The 11,836-nt window shown below is 35.2% G+C and overlaps 1 protein-coding gene across 1 annotated transcript in view; it reads left to right on the top strand.

The window, feature by feature from the left end:
• Positions 1 to 1,501: 1,501 nt before the first annotated feature.
• LOC149784929 (ferric reductase 1-like) overlaps positions 1,502 to 11,836 on the top strand; it is a 112,047-nt gene continuing 101,712 nt past the window's right edge. Inside the window, exon 1 of the mRNA XM_089978557.1 lies at positions 1,502 to 2,016. The gene's annotated coding sequence lies outside the window, so the exon portion shown is untranslated. The remainder of the gene's footprint in view (positions 2,017 to 11,836) is intronic.

Below are 11,836 nucleotides of genomic sequence, written 5' to 3'. Positions count from 1 at the left end.
TTAAAGGCATATAGTCCAAATAAACAATGTAATGACCAAAATATTCGCATAAACGCTAAATATTAAAGGATAACTTCTTTCTATTTAAAATACATGCATCGTTTGGTCTGCGTTGCAGAAATATCGTCCCATACAGCGTTGTAATTAAATCACAGACATAACATAGCAACTACAAGTCCCCCGTTTCTGAAAATGCTAGAATTATATAAAATTATATACTTTATCATGATGAACATGAAACTAGATTACAGGTTTTGACATTATTCCCGACAATTTACAATCTTGTGAATCTGATAAATTTAACATTATAATGTGAAAATACAAATTTTGACAGTTAATCTACAAGGCATAGTTTATTACTGGAATTCTAAGTCAACAAATACATCTTTTAGACACTAAGTGTTGTTACTAGTTTAAGTTCGAATAAACAGTAACACAGAAAAAGTGAAAACAACAAGCTTTTTAAAATTTAACAAATAATTTATTTCCCTGGAAAAAATCTATAAAAATGAAAAAAGGAGAACTTACGGTTTCAAGAATCAAATCCAAAATTAATCTAAGAATATTCCACGAATTAAATTGCAAAAGTCCTGTTAATACATGTTCTAATAATTTTAAGTTCAAATCCTGATGGAAAATCCGAGATGGATGACGATGACGTATGCTGTAGTCAGTACTGTGCTTATCTACAGTTCCTTGTAGAAATACAAATAATGACACTCCGGTGATGGAAATCCAGATTAAATTTGTAAGTAATGTCTTTCCAAAACTTCTGTGTGAGCACTCCTGAAAATATTTCCAGAGAAAAAAGAATTAATCCTTTTCAAATCCAACTGATCTGAAGAAATTATAACTCAGAATACGGCTACAACAAAATAACTTGACATCAGTGTAAAAAGCCCAAAACTGAGAAATTTCTATCAAAGCATCTCTATTAAAACTAACAAATGCGCAGTTATGGAAAGACCGGAATTGCGAAATCGAAATGGGGGGTCACGTGATCGTGTTTATGTCACGTACACCAAAATTGACCCTGACTACAACCAATCATTTTAAAATAAAATAGAACTTGTTTACGAAGGTTGCTACAAATTCTGAAACAAGGTCAAGATTTAGATCAACACCTGGTATTTACAAAAGAATGATTAAGGTCAACTAATTTTCTGGAAAAATATCATCTCCAGTGAATAAATTTACATTATAACGGCATATAATCGAATAAAATATTTAAAACTGACAAACAATTAAATTAAAATAAATATGAATTAAATCAGATATATGTAACAGTGTGTTTAAACGAAATAGATAAATCAATTACATGAACTTTCGGTGGGTTCTGTTTCCGCCATTGATTTTCACCGCAGGTTCGTTGGAAAGTCGGTATAATTGCCAAGGTGTTTCGATTGTCGAGGTATATTACTGGACAAAATTGTCCAGTGTGTACTTTATAGATGATAGTGGACTATGCAAGGCAGTATTCATGTTTACATAGGCAACATATCTTACAACAGGACTGTCAATCTGTCCCGATAACTTTATTATTATTATTATTATTATTATTATCGTTATCGCTATCGGGACACATTTATCGGTTTCAATTTACACACCTACAATTCTTTTTCACAGTCAGAGTATTTTACATTCATAGTATGTTTCACATATGTGATGTATTATTTAAAATACTAAAACTAATATTTCACACAATGGTATGAGGAATAAATGTGAAACGTGCTTCCCATAACGACCTTCACATAGACGAGTACAAGGCTAGTAGTGTGTACTTACGGTATATGCTTAGTAATCTCTATTGATTAAACCGCTATGACATCAGGTCATCTGTGGATCACGAGACGGTTAGTGTTAGCAAGCAGCAGAACATTATCTACTGTATTGCATGGCACTTCTACATATTGCGTTTTAGTGATTTTCCTGTTCGCTGTCTACCTGGACAAAACTGGCCGTGGGGTTTTCATATCTGCATACATGGTTACAGTCAAAGTAGACGATTTTCTCCGAGTAAGTATCGTTTTGTGTTTGCTTTACATAGATTTAAGGGAGCGTGAGCCAGTCCTTCCAGGTATTGTGTTATTCTTGTTGTTTTATCATTTCTATCATGGGAATGTGTCATTCTTCTTGTTTGTTATTTTTATCCTGGTATTGTTTCACTCTTTTTGTTTTACCATTTCTATCCTGGGATTGTGTCATTTTGTTTTATCATTTCTATCCTATTGTGTTATTCTTGTAGTTTTACCTGTAAAATTGACAGTTTTCTCCTGGGATTCTGTCATTTTTGAAGTTTTAACATTACTATCCTGGGATTGCTTAATTCTTGTTTATCATTTATGTCCTGGGATTATGCCATTCTTGTAGTTTTAACATTATTATCCTGGGATTGTGTCATTCTTGTAGTTTTAACATTACTATCCTGGGATTGTGTCATTCTTGTAGTTTTACCTGCAAAATTGACACTTTTCTCCTGGGATTGTGTCATTTTTGAAGTTTTAACATTACTATCCTGGGATTGCTTAATTCTTGTTTATCATTTATGTCCTGGGATTATGCCATTCTTGTAGTTTTAACATTATTATCCTGGGATTGTGTCATTCTTGTAGTTTTAACATTACTATCCTGGGATTGTGTCATTCTTGTAGTTTTACCTGTAAAATTGACAGTTTTCTCCTGGGATTCTGTCATTTTTGAAGTTTTAACATTACTATCCTGGGATTGCTTAATTCTTGTTTATCATTTATGTCCTGGGATTATGCCATTCTTGTAGTTTTAACATTATTATCCTGGGATTGTGTCATTCTTGTAGTTTTAACATTACTATCCTGGGATTGTGTCATTCTTGTAGTTTTACCTGCAAAATTGACACTTTTCTCCTGGGATTGTGTCATTTTTGAAGTTTTAACATTACTATCCTGGGATTGCTTAATTCTTGTTTATCATTTATGTCCTGGGATTATGCCATTCTTGTAGTTTTAACATTATTATCCTGGGATTGTGTCATTCTCGAAGTTTTAACATTACTATCCTGGGATTGTGTCATTCTTGTAGTTTTATCATTTCTATCCTGGAACTGTGTCATTCTTATCGTTTATCATTTCTATCATGGGATTGCTTCGTTCTTGTTGTTTATCATTTCTATCATGGGATTGCGTCATTCATGTTGTTTATCATTTCTATCATGGGATTGCTTCGTTCTTGTTGTTTATCATTTCTATCATGGGATTGCGTCATTCTTGTTGTTTATCATTTATGTCCTGGGATTATGTCATTATTTTGTTCTCTTTTAATTTCTGCCGTTAAGGCTACAGCTTATTTAATTCATTGTTTGGTGTTGAACAAAGAAATATAACACACACAAACACACAGACACACAAAAACAAACACACACACACACAGTTAGTAGCCGAGTGACAGGAGGATGTCAGATCATGTAGACTATTTAAAGAAGGATTGTTATTTTCATTGTTTAGCAAGTATAGGATTTTACCTTAGTAATAATATTGCTGACGAGAAAGGAGACGGTGACCTACTTGTCACTCTAGTGATCATATGCATACTTTTGAAACTTATTTAATGGTACGGTGGGGCCATTTTCTTTTGAGCCGGGATATTTTTTTACTGTTACCTCAAGATAGTTCTTTTTTTTTTCAACTAATATAATGGAGGATCTAATGGGATTATTTCCTAAAATCTGAAGCAAGTTCTTCAAGCTTTTTAAGGACTGGAAATTAAAAGAGAAAAAAAAAAACTCCCCATGATCGATTGCTTGGTTGTATGCCCAAACTGGTCAGTACGATTGCAAGTTCCCTTCCTTTAATATCTTTTGTGTAGTGAACATAAACGTATTTCCAATTGCCCTTCATTATATGGCTGTTTGGGCTATGAACATAAACATATTTCCAATTGCCCTTCCTTATATGTCTATTGGGCAATGAATATAAACGTATATCCGATTGCCCTTCCTTATATGGTTGTTTGGGCAATGAACATAAACGTATTTCCAATTGCCCTTCCTTATATGTCCATTGGGCAATTAACATAAACGCATATCCAATTGTAGCATTATGCCATAGGGATCAACAATTCAAATTTCGGAGGGTGGTGGGTGGGTGGGTTAAAACAATAAAAAATATTATGGTTTGAAAAAAGATCAAAGCCACCCCCCCCCCCACCTCCACCCTCCCCCCCCACACACACACACACAAAGAAATAAATACATGGTAGGAACAACGTCTGGAAGAAAGAAATGGAGATATTTGTGTGGACGGTGGAGATATTCATTCACATTTAGCAAAATGAAATCCAATTCCCTAATCTGTTGAAATACAGCTAAATCATCCTTACTTGGCAATTCAGTGAGAGTTCTTTATTCTAGGGTTGCCATACGTCTTCTTTTTACAAGACACCTTATATGTACTTTTCTTTTAAAAATGTGGGATACAACATCCAGGTGTGGATCACCTGATTTGCTTCATTGATAGATATAGTATCCTGTTTTTACCGTATCGACGAAGGAGCTATATTAGTACTATTGTTACTGCGTCATATTGTAAATGAACAGTGGAAAAAAAATGTTTAAAAAAAACCCACCGAATTGCGAAAAGGCAAAAATGAATCAGCGCGAGGGAAAGAAAAGAAAGAAAAGAATCCCACCATGTCTCTTGATACATGCACAAGCTCCATAAATGAAATCCAGAATTACACCATGGTATTGTTGTCCTTATATCCAGCTTGTCATATTTTGGCAATATTTTGCAGGGATAAAATCAGCAAAACCCATTCTTACACAGCATGAATATGTTCAAAAAAATAAAGCACAACAATAATACATTTAGGCTGGACTCTTAGAAAAGTGTACACTTTCAAGATGATTTTCGTTCAGCGGAAAAATAACGGTCATTCCAAGCCTAACATAACATGTACGAAAGACGAAGGTTGGCGATCTTAGAAATATACGAGTGTGATCAAGCGAGCAGTCGAAGATGATTTCGACACATAATGCAGCATTATAATTTAAAACAAACAAACTGGATGCTGAAAAAGAAGGGCAAAAATAGAAAGACCCAGGTTAAGAGATTTTATCATTTACAAATCTGATAGAAACTCGCGATCGTGGAATAAATCTTTCAGAGAGTATTGTCTTGTGGAATACCAATGATAATTTATGGTGGATGGCACAAAACACCTTCGGTTTCTCTACCAATAAACCTTCGTCACCCCACTGTACACTATTTTGGGTATTTCACTCGCGTTGAGAGACTAATACAGATAAAGTTGTAACGGACTATCTCCGTTGCTAAAACTTGAACTCTAGAGCAGTATCTTGTACAACTGGTATGGTCTGCAACGGAGCCGAAATACCTGTTTATATTTAGGAGGTAACACTTTTCAATTTAACGAGTAACCGTATAAAAATCAGAAAATGTCTGGATATGAAAGGTGTTATTACTGCGTGGTACATCAAGTACAGGTCGGTTTTGCTGTCTGTTGACATTTATACGTGTATACTTAACCAAAGTTTGCATCAGAAACTGAGCATACTACATAAGCGAGTCCTAAATGAGTAACTTCATGATATGATGCTATTGACGCGATATTGATTTTGTTGTAATTTTAAACGGTTATACAAAGAAATTAAGTCGAAACAGATACTTAAAAGTTCTAGTGTTACGTAATTGAACCCTTTGCTTTTCTGATAAACCACTGTCAATAATTACAGTATTGAGTGAAATGTGTTTTTTATGATTGGTTATAAAATAAAACAATAGAAAATTGACTGTGCTGGTTTCAAAAAGTTGATCAATTTCTGGGATTAAATCGAAAAAGAAAATAAGAGAAAGAAAAATGGTTTCTGCACAATAGCATTAGTTATGCATAATGGAATTGGACTTATCGTTCTGGAGGGACTGCACTTTAAACATTACCTGATTTGATTTGGGGGTTAAAAGGACAAGTTCATTGAAAAAAACTGTTTTCTGTACAAAATGTTCAGTTATAGACCGTGTACCTTTAGCAAAGTGTAGTTGACGCAGACATTCGTCAAACAGGAGCCTTTGGGAAAGGGATCAAAGTTCAAGGTCATTGAGAGAATTAAACAGCTCTTATTTTCCAGAATAACCAGTTATAAACATTGCGACTTTACTAGAATCTGTGTGCATGGACGCCCGCATGATTTTTTGTGGGGGGGGGGGAGAGTCAGTCAGTCACGGCCGGGAGAGTTGCTTGCGTAGTTAGTATAGTAAGCAGTCTGAAACTAAAGCTAATATTTACTAAGCGTTTTGAACATAATCTTGTGACACATTTTCAGCTTCATTTGCGTGACTGAACTTGTCTGAACACACACACACACACACATATAATTTCGGGGGGTCACATGACCACTCTTAAGCTATGCTGGGTTTTGGACAATAGCTTTTTTTCTAGATTAAATTCCTTGACTAAACTTTGCGGATGGCCTGCACTAGGTTTAAGAAAGAAACTCACCAAGATTGTGGTTTAAAATGGTTTAAGATCAAAGGTCAAATAATGGACGGACACACGGACGAAAGGACATAATGTCACTAATTAATATGTTCATTCTTACTAAGACATCCTTGGAGTACATAACAATGGTGCGTAATATAACGATGTGTTCATTCTTACTAAGACATCCTTAGAGTACATAACAATGGTGCATAATATAACGATGTGTTCATTCTTACTAAGACATCCTTAGAGTACATAACAATGGTGCATAATATAACGATGTGTTCATTCTTACTAAGACATCCTTGGAGTACATAACAATGGTGCATAATATAACGATGTGTTCATTCTTACTAAGACATCCTTGGAGTACATAACAATGGTGCATAATATAACGATGTGTTCATTCTTACTAAGACATCCTTGGAGTACATAACAATGGTGCATAATATAACGATGTGTTCATTCTTACTAAAGAATATCCTTAGAGTACATAACAATGGTGAATAGACATGTGTCAGACACTCTTAGATGATAAATTCAACATCAAGAACAAAGTCGCGTTATTTTTTTTTATCACACTGCTTATAACGAACTAATTTTTTCATTTACTACACCATCGCAATTGCTAGCATTTTGATTATTATTTTATGTAAAGTCTACGATAACCCTTCGTAGCTGAGATATTCTTCTGACTCGAGACACCGCAAGATAAACTAAATTTGACCATTTGATACGATCATCAATAATCCAAATAGATGAATCAGAAATAGTTAATCCTTGCGATGAATGAATCGTTATAGCATATCTTAGTTTTTCACCCATTCATTTAGAAGTCCATTGTCGCCCTTCTATTGGAAAAAGCTATGATAAGTATGAGATTTTACACCTCGCTGTTTCATTTCCCTTGCGAAGAGTTTGAAGAACTCCGACAAAATAATTCGATCGCACATGTTGTCTTTCCTGATCTACCTGGTCCGTTAAGATAAATTTGTTTTATGTCTGGCCACAGGATCATATACCGGTGGTGCAGATGAGAATTCTGATATTTGATTATTTTTGTAATACATATCTGTGATTTCAACGTCTGCAGATTCAGAATAACTAAGTATATTTTCTTGTTTTATTCTCCATTCGCCCCATGATGCATAAGCGCTGATATGTAGTTGTTCTAGCAATCCTATATTTTTTATTGATGTAAATGAATCTGTGGAGACTCTAACTGCGGTATCATAAAATACGTTTATCATCGATAATAGATTTATTGAAACGTATGTTAACATTGAAGATCTTGAATGAGAAATCCGCGGTGACTCACTATCAGTGTAACTCACAGTTGTACCTAATTTAGTTCCATTTGGCCAAAAAAGTGTTTCTCGATTTATAAATATTTTTTTTGTATCAGCAATTATAGAAGTTCAGCATCATCTATAATTAATCTTGTACAACGTCGTTTATGATCATACGATCCTCCTTATTTTTCTGCCAAAATCTTTTGCAAGTTTATTCTCAAAATCAGTTATATCAGGATTTTCATCATCAGAATATTTTTTTTGCTGCGGTAACCAAACTTGTTTCTGCGGACGATATGATATAATTGCTTCTCTTACAACCAACGATATCAATATTTTAACATAAAAAATATATCGTAATAAAACTATTGGTGCCCACATTTTCTCTGAAAAGTGTTTGTCAAACCAGGCATAATAATCATATGGAGATTTTCAGCAAACTTAAATGACTCGATACAAGCGAATCCAGTTAAGTTAAAATCTTGTAATGGTCCGTGTATCGCAACTCGTGTGTTGGATGACCGAATCTCTTAAAATATCAGAACACTCTCCCAGTTCAAGAAAACTTCCAGGATAACATGCAACCATATCAACCGAGATAATCAACCGAGATAACATCCTGATAATCGTATTTAGTACTCCATAATGAACCTTGTCCGTATTCAACACAACTGCGCTCGACATCTTAAAGAAATTCCAATCGTGTTGGTTTCCGTGAATTTTCCTTCTGAGCAAAATGAGCAGCAACTGATGGAACGGTAAAACAATTACTTAGTAATCGTTCAGCATCGTAATGGGTATATTTCAGAGCAAGATTTTTCATTTCTTCGTGGAGAAATTCTGTATGATAAATATCTCCATTAGGCTGTACAAACTTATCATAGTTTCCATCATCGGAATTTTGAAACAAACATACAGATACAGGATCACTTTTACTGATATTTCTGATAAAATCAAATATATCACCGTCATAGAACGTCACAGTTCGATTTCGTGGTTATATTGTTACCGCCGATGTCCACGCATGCGCATTTCGATCAATTATATTTATCGGAGCTCCTTTCGATTTATATTTCGATTCGTACAAAATCTCTGCGGTTCTTGTTTTTACTGTTATTGGAAATTTTAGCTTCTTTTCCAGTTCAGCAACATCTTTGATATAAGCTCCGGTATCTTTAACTCATTCAGCCCATTTGTTTGTTTTTAAGTCTTAGATCCATTAAACCATTTCCACGTATCGCCTTTGTGAAATGTTCTGTAACTCGTTCGGCTACACAATTTATTTTCGAAAATATCATTCGCTTGAGATCATGAACGCTAGGTTTATTTTTCAGCGAATATATTTCATAAATAACTTCAGTTGCAGGATACGTTCGTTCATAACATGGTCTGTCAGTACCAGTCAATGTTCCTGATTTGGAATTTTTATTTTTAACGTAACACTTTTTTCAGTGTGAAGACGGATAGGGTCAAGTGTGTCACGGATAATCCAAGTATCGTCAGTATTGCGTATAATTCTGAATGTTGACCATACATGAAATGCACCATCGTCGCGAAATTCTTTCTTGGCATCATGAATACTTTTAACCAGAGTTTTCGTCGGATCAACTGTCTGGGGTAATTTAGCGACTAATTCAAGACACCAATAATACAACACGAGGTTGCCTTTTTCTTCATATTCCACCAGTAATTTTCTCTCGTCGTTTTGATTCAACATGACTAACACACATCCAGTAAATTAGTTAATTGGAAAATGCCGTGGTATTGTGGTGGATATCGTAAATGTCGTAGTACCGAGTACTGAGAACCGGTATATACCGGTAACCTAAGCGCCATGTTTAATAAATTTATTGAGTGGTGACCATAATGTAGATCCAGATGCTACCGTATATACTACATTATCAGTAATTTTATTTTTATATCAGACAGCTTAATGTCGATGACTGATGGACTCCCAAAAAATTAAATAATGGTTCTATTTATGTTTCTACTAAAATTTAAAAACGTTTGTACATGATTAGAATATTCAGATCTCAATGTGGTCATTCCACCAATGATTGTCATTAACGGGTTCATCATCGGAATGTTGCTATCATCGACATATTTCTTCGTTGCAGTGTCATCGCTTGATCCTGGTTCTCCACGACCAGTAATTTTATTATTAGTCATATTGAGAGAACCAGTCAGTATCAACTGAGGTTAATAAACGATAATTGATCTCAGTTCTGATCGTGTTTTTGTTTCTGTCGGCATATCTTTTTGTTACCACATCATCGTCTGATTTTGATTCTCTCGCATTAATAATTGTACTTTTACTCATGCTGAGATCGACATACATAATATCTCAAATTCTTCTGATGCGTCCAGCAATTTCTCCATGATTGATAGAACTGATTCCTCCGAGTTTTTAATTTTACCGTTTTTAGTAAACAACACTAAGTTATTTTCGTTCGCATCTGGAACCCGCAGAATAATAGCTGTCTACGGGATATTGCTCGTCTTTGATCGTCCTTTTCTATCTTAAAAAACAACGACTTCATTTTGGTCCACGTCTGCAAGACTCAAAAGATTTAGCGAGTTCATCGTTGACCTCGTCAAGGGTTGCATATTTAGATATGTCGCCTTGCTGCGTTTTACTCAGGCGAGAAGATCTTCAGTAAATATCTATACTTTAAGATTTTTTTTTTAAATGATGGTGTACGGTTATACCGTCTACTTGTATACTTGTGTACAACTTTATGTGGTGGTGTCAGAGACCTTGACACAGCTTCGAATACAGCAATTACAATTACCTCACGGCCACATATTGGCGGATCGGTTATTGTCTGTGTTGGTAATGTTGAATACCAGACGGGAGTGTTTTGAAGATGAGTGCTTTGCACTCTGCCAACATATTTTTTAAAAACATTTGGTGGCGCCAACCCCTACGAATCGAAATAAATAATTCTCCGCGGATCAATCGCCTATGCAACCCAATGACTACCTAGACCAGAACTTCCATCGAGATTAATGATACCGGTTTCAACACGGTTTGGTTGTTCTGGTAATTGGTCATGCATAAAAACACCTCTGAAGTCTTTATCTTTAATTTTTAGCAGCATTAAGTAAATCAAAATTGGACATAGGAAGGAGACGCTTTGCGTCTAACGAAGTGTTCCTGGAAGTCTCAGACCTTTTCCGTACCACGAGTGGGGAGTTCCTGGTAGTCTTATATACTTCCCCTTTATTTGGAAGTTTTTATTCCGTGACCTGTTGCTTTCTTTAGAGCCATCCCAGCAGCAGTTCCAAGAGCACCGAGTGCAGCTGTTTTTGCCACAGCTGGAACTGCAGAGGCTATTAACGCTGGTATAGCTACAATAAGTGAAAATATACCACCCATCTTAACTGTGTCTTTAATGGCACCCGCAGAAAGATTAGGTCTAACACCGGTTTTTGATTCTTTAGCTAATTTGAATTGCCTGAGTTAGCGTTCTGACAATGATAGTTTTATTTTGACCACCTTCGGTTTTGGTTTTTTAGGGATATTTTTATTCCACAGTTCTTTGCTGATTTCGACTGAAGTTTTTTAATCTGACCAGGGGTCAGAGTAACACTAACATGATGATATAACATTATAGTATCATGAGCGATTTAATTACGTGTTTTCCACTGGGGCATCAATAACTTTCATTCGTCCTCCAACACCTTCAAGTAGCATTGTTTTGTCTGAGGGTATAACAGCGATTGCTCTGTAACCACAAGGAATAAATGGTGAACCAGGTATTCTTGGTGGTGATCGTGCTACACGTGCTTCGAAGTGTATATCTACGACGGATTTTTTTTGCCCGAGTAAGTCTAAATGTTCTAACGAATAGTAATATACTGGATACAGCGTTGTAAAATCACGCTGAGATATCTGAAAGCCAGAATCAACATTCTGATCACGCCCCGTAAATTTCATCAACCAATAATAAGCACGTGCTATATGAATGTGATCAAAACTCAGTAATACTTCTTCGGATGGTTCCTGATGCCCATTTATCCTTAAAGAAACTTCACTAACTCCAAGCATATCAAATACCATTGGATTT

This window comes from Sinohyriopsis cumingii, chromosome 13, assembly GCF_028554795.1.
Source record: "Sinohyriopsis cumingii isolate HCF-2022 chromosome 13, ASM2855479v2, whole genome shotgun sequence".
NCBI classification, from domain to species: domain Eukaryota; kingdom Metazoa; phylum Mollusca; class Bivalvia; order Unionida; family Unionidae; genus Sinohyriopsis; species Sinohyriopsis cumingii.
This window is presented reverse-complemented; position numbering and strand designations above follow the sequence as displayed.